The 6,000-nt window shown below is 44.2% G+C and overlaps 1 pseudogene; it reads right to left on the bottom strand.

Moving 5' to 3' along the window:
* Positions 1-207: 207 nt before the first annotated feature.
* Positions 208-6,000, bottom strand: part of LOC139002507 (ATP-dependent RNA helicase DDX54 pseudogene) — a 174,939-nt pseudogene continuing 169,146 nt past the window's right edge.

Genomic DNA, 6,000 nt, shown 5'->3' with positions numbered 1-6,000 from the left:
TATCCATGTATTTTTATATATGTATGTATGTATGTATGCATATTGTTTTTTTGTTAATCCTCACCTGAGGACATTTTTCATTGATTTTTAGAGTAGAAGGGAAGGCAAGAGACAGAGAGAGAAACATGGACATGAGAAAGACACATCAATTGGTTGCCTCCTGCACATGCCTGACTGGATCCAGCCAAAACAACACCTCCGACAGGGCTAACTGCTGGCGGCCCGCTGGGGCTCAGGCGTTGAGTGTATGGCCATTTTCTGTTTCTGCTTCCACTTCTGGGAGCTGCTGATGTATGAACCACTTTCTGTCTTGATCTTCTTTTTGTCCTCCTGTCCTGACTGTCCCAGAAACCACTTCTTCTGGTCCCACTTGAGCTACTGCCGGCCCCTGGTCAGGTTCTGGGCCTCGTCCCTCATCAGGTCCAGGACAGCACCAGCCACCTGCTGCTCAAAGGGCCCCTGTCCCTACCAACCTCAGGCCCTCTTCACTGTCGAAGTCCTTGGGCTGATATGGGACATAGCAATCATGGTCCAGCAGCCAGGCCTCTTCATTCCACCTCTTGGCTCCCCACTCAGGTCCTGGCTGCTGCCATTTCCAGCCCACAGCCTCTGTGAAGACGTCCTCCATGCTCTCCCTCCTCCTCCTCCTCCTCCTCCTCCTCTGCCTTCTCCTCCTTTTTCCCAGGCTGCTCCACCTGCTGCCCTGGGCAGCTCATGGCTGGGCCAGCCAGGCCCTCCTGCCGCTCCTGCTGGCCCTGCTGGAAGCTGGCGATGGCCTTGCAGTCCTTCTGCTGCTTGGCTGCATCACCTGGCTGCTAAGGTCCCTGCTGGAGGTGTTGATCTCAAAGATGGTCGCTCATGAGCGGTACTGCTTGATGCGTCCACCAATCTCAGCTGCTGCAGCTCCTCCCTGAAGATCGAGCTGAAGAAGAGGGTGCAGGCCCAGCCCTGCCAGATTCCAGCTCCTTGGCCCGTTTGATGAACTCTGGCAAGGGCGCCAGCCACCAGCACACATACTGCTGCTGGGCGTTGTCAGCCACGCAGCCCAGGTTCGCAGCTGCAGTGACACCTCCAGAGTGTTCCGCAGGCCAGAGTCCTCGTCGTCCACCACGCTCTGTGGCACCCGGCCTAGCATGCTGTCCACACCAACCGCACCTGAGAGTTCCTTGTGGGAGCGGGCGAGGGTGAGGGCAGGGCCCAGGAACAGGTGCAGGTCCAGCAGGTTGAGGACCTCATCTGGGGCCACCAAGGAGTAGGCTGTGCCCTTCGGCCAGCCCGGCCACACAACCCACGGGATGCAGGAAGAGCTTGCCCTCCACTGAGAAGCTGAAGTTGATGACGTTGTCCAGCAGCAGGATGTCCAGACCCTGGGCCACCAGGTTAGTTACGATGAGGTGAAGCACTTGTCCTAGGTGAACTTGGTCAGGTTGATCTTGTGGGCTGTCTGGTCCAGGGCACTGTAGATGTGGGCACAGCTCACCCAGGGACCCGGGCAGTTTTACTCTGGCCTAGGACCTGGACAGCTTCGCTCTGGCTCCAGCTTTGTCAGGAAAGACGGATGTCCAGAAGATGTCCGGTCTAATAGCGTATTACCCTTTTATTAGTATAGAAGATTATGGTATATTTGTTCAATTAAAGTGAAACAACAAAAACCAAACATGCACATTGTTTTTCTCAAAAAGCCTATTAATAAATTGATGATGCAGCTTCTATTTGTGTCATAGAATCAAGAAAACAGTGTATCTCTATTAGGATAAGCAAGTTTAGATTTTTCTCACAGTTTTTATTTTAATTTATTATTATTATTATTATTATTATTATTTTGTTTAATTCTCACCTGAGGATATTTTTCCATTGATCTTTTAGCCAGAGTAGAAGAAAGAGGGAATGACAGAGAGAAACATCAATGTGAGAGAAACACATTGATTGGTTGTCTCCTGCACATGTCCTGACCAGGGCCCATACCAGGGAGGAGCCTGCAACCAAGGTATGTTCCCTTGACTGGAATCGAACCTGGGACCCTTAGGTCCACAGGCCGAAGCTCTCTCTACTGAAGCAAACCAGCTAGGGCTCACAGTTTTTATTTTTCAATTATAAGTATTTTCTTCTACATTCATTTCCTAATGTATTGATCTATTGGTTATGTTGATTAAAGGGCTCCATGGCTCACCTACTCAACCCTCTCTTTTGTGCCTTAGCAGAGAGCTTTCTTGGCAATTAATTGCTAATGTTTCTTTTGGTATCCTTTTCCTCGCTGGTGTTGTGACCAAATCCTTCAGAAATTTATTTTTGTGCTTTTAAGTGCAAATATAATTATGTGGAAGAGAAACATTTAGAAAACTCTTGCCCCTTGCCTTATTATTTGCATATTAGTATGCCTCAAGATCAACATTTCTTTTGCTTCCTACCATAGCTCACCTGATATGCATGGACACTTCAGAATTGAAAGGAACTGCTTTTACCTCTGGAATTTCTTTGGGATTTTCAACATATCCAATTAACTTTTACCTTTGAAGCCAAAATTATAATGAGCAGAACAATACATTGAATACTGTGCCTGGGTTGTTTGAAAATAATTAGAGATTATTTGGAAAGATAAATTTTCTTGATAATTCTCTTTCTAGACTTGGCTGAATTTAGTGCACTGTAACAATTTTTAAATTACATGAATTTTCTTGAAATAGTTTGAAACAGAGACCATTTTTAATAGTATGTATGGCCCAGTTAATTAAACTCTTTCAGTGAACTAAATGGTACTGAAAGACCATAAATTTTAGGTTTAATTTTATACTCAACATACTTATTTTTCTAAAGTCATATGGATATCTCATCTGCATAAACATCTCATCACCTTCTTATAGAATTTCAGGTCAGCACAATCTCCCCTCCCTACCTCCACACTTTATAATTTTTATTTTCACGAAGATCTGCAGATATTAATGGACAAATGGTAAAAAGAGTTAGGTCCCCAGAACATTAAGAGTAACATTTCTGAACAAAGAAAGAAGGCATTCTCATACTCTCCTAGTGATTGACTGACAAGATAGCATATTTGAAGATAGGGGATATCCAGAACAATGTTCTAGACTGTGCATCAGACACCTTCATATGCCACCCCAGATCTTAGACTCACCTGTCTTCTAGAATTTCGGCCAGCTGTTTCTGGTACAGCCATAACCTATATAATAAAAGGCTAATATGGAAATCAACTAAATGGTAGAATGACCAGTGCTATGACATGCACTGATCACCAGGGGGCAGATGCTCAATGCAGAAGCTACCCCCTGGTGGTCAGTGCGCTCCCATAGGGGGAGCGCCACTCAACCAGAAGCTGGGCTCAAAGCTGGTGAGCGCAGTGGCAGTGGCAGGAGCTTTTCTCTCCTCCACGGCAGTGCTAAGGATGTCTGATTGCGGGCTTTGGCTTGCTCCCTGCTGGACATCCCTTGAGGGCTCCCAGACTGCGAGATGAGGCAGGCTGGGCTGAGAGAACCCTCCCCTCCCCCGCCACCCCCCGAGTTCATGAATTTCATGCACTAGGCTTCTAGTAACTATATAATTTGTTATCCAACCCAGAAAATTTTTAGAGTAAGGAGATGCTTTTAACAATTACATTGTGACCATAGAGCTATAATGGGAGAATGTCTGGGTAATCAGAACATATAGTGAAACTAAGTCTGAACAAGTAAACTTCTGGTGGCCACCATCTGATAGTGATGTCTGCTTGCCCATGTGTAACAATGACCAAGGCTTCTCTGTTGGCTCTGTGGTGTAAAAATTGTGGTCTCAGCTTGGTGCCCATATATGTTGTATCTTAGAAGTGTGAGAAAATTAAATCCCTAAGGAATACATCTTTGATCAATGGGTTATGGGAACCAGTGGGTTATTTTCCCTTTCTTCCCTTAACAGAATATAATAACAGGTAGAGGTCCTCTCCAAAGACAGCAATGGACGAATGAGCAGCCAGTCATGCATGCTTGCTATGAGCCTCTTACCCAGTCCTTGCTTTATTTTCCCTTTCTCTCATCCCCGATCCTTGAGAAGGTGCTTCCTAATAAGGCAGTGTCACACAAGTCCATGCTCCAGGCTCTGCTATCTCAGTAACCAGGCTAAAAAAATTGAAACTCTTGCATCCGTAAAAATACACTTGGCACTATCTCAGATGAATCCATTGAATGTATTTCAGTTAGTTCTTTGGAAAAATAGCTACTAGCTCTTGTCAGTAGAGAGCTGTAAAAATCAAAGGCCAGGGTCTTAAGAAAATGTAATTTTTATGAGAGCAAACCTGTAGATGTACCAACTTTTTGTGAATGCTCCAACAATGGAACCTGGTGGCAGCAGATCTTTCAAAGTGCTAAAAAATATAAAGTTTGAGAAAGTGTGGCCCTATCTGACAAAAAAAAATTGTGAAAAAAGAGTGTGGAAATGGAGTGGCAAAGTAATGCAAAGCAGAGGAGGTGGACTGCATGTAGAACTGCACACAAACAATAATTTTGCAGGAAGTAGTTGTGTGTGGAGGATGAGAAGCTGGGAGTGTGTACTTTTTGAAAACCAGGCAACCTGGAAATGTGCACTGGCTTTACTCTATAACCTTCAATAACATAAAGAGGAGAAATTTAAAAAATTCCAAAAATTAGGGCAAATGTTAAAAATATTACAGAGTGTGTGTGCTTGAGAGAAACTAGCTGACATATCTTTTGAACATGGTATTTTGACTATGTACCTCAGACTAAAGATAAAATTAGCATGCACATATTGAATGATAATTAGTTACTTTTCAATCATATGGGGTAGTAATTCTGGTGTGACCCTAGGTATTTTAGGATTGAAGAAATAAGTGAATATCGTGAGGATAATTGGCCTCTAGTTTCTCCTTTCTGAATTACAAGTATGGGAATGGTGAAGATAATATGTTGTATGTATTGGAATTGGAAGTATCTGTATAATCTCATGATTACACACACATGCACATATCTGTGGATTCATACATTTTCTAGCTCTCCTTGATGAAGGAGCTATATGCCTCAGATCTTGGGTTCTAAATAATATTCTCTAATAAAATGGCTTGGGGATATGGTTTCTTTGGAAAAATGACTGATTCTAGAATCTTTCCATGTTAGAAAGTAAGAAGTTAACTAAGGGATGATAGGAACATGCCAGAAGGCTCCAAGAGCCAACTTACAAAGACATTTCTATTGGTTAACTCTGGGACAATTTGAGCATCAAAATAAATAATAATAGAATGGAATTATTAACCATTGAATAAAATTAGAATCAATTAATTCTTACAAATATACTATATAATAAAATAGAAACATGTAAATTGACCGTCCCTCTGCTACGATCACCAGCCAATCAGAAGTGAGTATGCAAATTAACCCTACAAAGATGGTGGCTTAATCTGCATACACAGGCACTGGGCCAAGAGCAGAGTGGGAGAGCTGGAGGCTTTGGGGAGATGTGGCTCCCTTGATTGCTCCCAGCAACCAAGGGAGCCATGCCCCCCATGCTGCTGGGTGGAGAGCAGAGCTGGAGAGCCAGGAGAGAGTGGAGCGGCTTGGGGAACTTGGCTCCCCAAGCTGCCAGATGGAGAGCAGAGAGGGAGAGCTGGTGGCTTGGAGGACTTGGTACAGTGGGAGGCCATGGGATGGAGACAGAGCAGGAATGGAAAACTAAGAGCACCAGGAATTCTGGGAATAGTAGTTCTGGTGGCAGCCCCAGGACCTGAAGCAGAAGCCCAGAGCGTGGGGTGCATCAGGAATGCTGGGAATCATAGTTCTGGGGACAGACGGATCTCCTAGACACTAGAGCAAAGTGAGCCTAGAGAAAGTTACTGTTGTGGTGGAGGATGGAGGGAAAGCAAAAGTGAGAGACATAAGTAAAATCAGAGTGTCTAGGAAAAATTAAAGGGAAGATATCCTAAAACTTTCAGGAAATCTCCACCAATGAAGCAAAGAAAAAACAATATGCCTCTATTATTCTGTGAGCAACAAACTAAACTGG

The sequence above is a fragment of the Myotis yumanensis genome, unplaced genomic scaffold (genome assembly GCF_028538775.1).
Source record: "Myotis yumanensis isolate MYYU_CA2020_CCGP unplaced genomic scaffold, mMyoYum1.0.hap1 SCAF_2, whole genome shotgun sequence".
Classification (NCBI taxonomy): domain Eukaryota; kingdom Metazoa; phylum Chordata; class Mammalia; order Chiroptera; family Vespertilionidae; genus Myotis; species Myotis yumanensis.
Note: the sequence above shows the minus strand (reverse complement) of the source record. Positions and strands in the feature narration are given on the sequence as shown.